This window comes from Hippocampus comes, unplaced genomic scaffold (genome assembly GCF_001891065.2).
Source record: "Hippocampus comes isolate QL1 unplaced genomic scaffold, H_comes_QL1_v1.1 scaffold271, whole genome shotgun sequence".
NCBI lineage: Eukaryota > Metazoa > Chordata > Actinopteri > Syngnathiformes > Syngnathidae > Hippocampus > Hippocampus comes.
The window spans coordinates 57,595-59,115 of NW_017805830.1; positions in this window are offsets into that span (position 1 = coordinate 57,595).

The window sequence follows — 1,521 nt, forward strand, 5'->3', positions numbered from 1 at the left end:
GGCACTGGCCTCTGTTGGTCCCTCCCCAGAACTGCCACTGGATTAACCCTCATATTATGTTGAAAAAAAATCACATTGATTATGTTGTGGGTCATTTTGACCCGTACTGTAAAAATCTACACAAAACAGTCAAAAAACAGGTTACACCGGTAACAACTTTGTTTAAGATGATGTAAACATTCAGAAAAGAGACAGACAAACGTTTTTTAATCCCAACAGTAAAGGTTTAAGAACTATTTAGTTAAGGGGTATTCTCTACTGGAATTCTCTTTTGGAAGGAGAGCCAGTTAGGACCATCCCTGATTTGGTCCTGCGGGTAAACGGAATCTGACCAATCAAAACACACCATTTATTGCTTTATTGAGATCATTAGGTCATTAATTACGGTGTTGCTTCGTAAATCTAGTGATTGCACAATATCCTATGTTTTATAAAATTATAATTCATGGTAAATCTGGACAACACTACACACACTCCAAAATTAAAGATGTATGTAATGTTATTGAAGAATGTCCACTTAACAGAGGTTCTTTACTTGTAGCTTGGGAACTGTACAGGCCAGTGTAACAGTAACGTTGACACGTTCTTTTCTTTCACATGCATGAGGTCGGTTGCTATGGTAACCCGATAGCAGCTCTTTACTGCATGTCGAACTGCTGTCGTAAAGTTCAATGCATATTCTGTAGTCCTTATATGACATCTCCCGCTTTTTTTGTTTTGTTTCGTTCATAACATTTCAGAACAACACAAAATTACCTTAACTTTTTTTGAATATACAAACAGCAACACAATTAGCCAGTGATTACTTTAACTTCTTTAAACATCTTTAACAACTCTTCTTTTTTTTTTCACAAAACATTTTGATCTGTTTGGGCAGCGTTCTTCGTACACCCTTACAGATTCAGTCTGTCCACTGGTCTACTCAGCCTGCCAGACCGCATGAATAGCTGGCCATCTTGCGTTCAAGGCAAGCTCGTTTTGGGAGTTGCCAAGGTGTCCGGTGGGGTTTCAGTCCGTTGGACAGTAGCTTTCGGTTGAGTACACAGCTGCTGATGTAATGTTCATTGTTAATTCATAGTTTTCAAACATTTACCCTTGAAACATTATACTTTTGAGTATCAGAATTCTTGATTATGAATATCAGTCAAAATGGTTTCCCATTGGGTAATCCGACAGAACCGAAAAACGGTTACCGTGAATTTCTGAAATCCTCAGGCCTGCTACGGTACATTTTTTTTTCCCGCAACGATTGCAGTGTGCAAAATGTGTCCAAGGGTACACCTCGAACTGGTTGCCAGCCAATCGCAGGCCATGAACAACCATTTGCATTCACACTTAAGGACAATTTAGAGCAGTGGTCCTCAACTAGAAATGCTGTAGGTCCACTTTTTTTTTTTTAAATAAGACCAAGGTCCGGTCCCATGCACGGCGGTCATGGGGAGCAGGGCTATATGCCCATTTAGTCTGGTCAAGCCAAGCTTATACAAATCAACACTCCTCACAACCAACCAATAAAGAGGT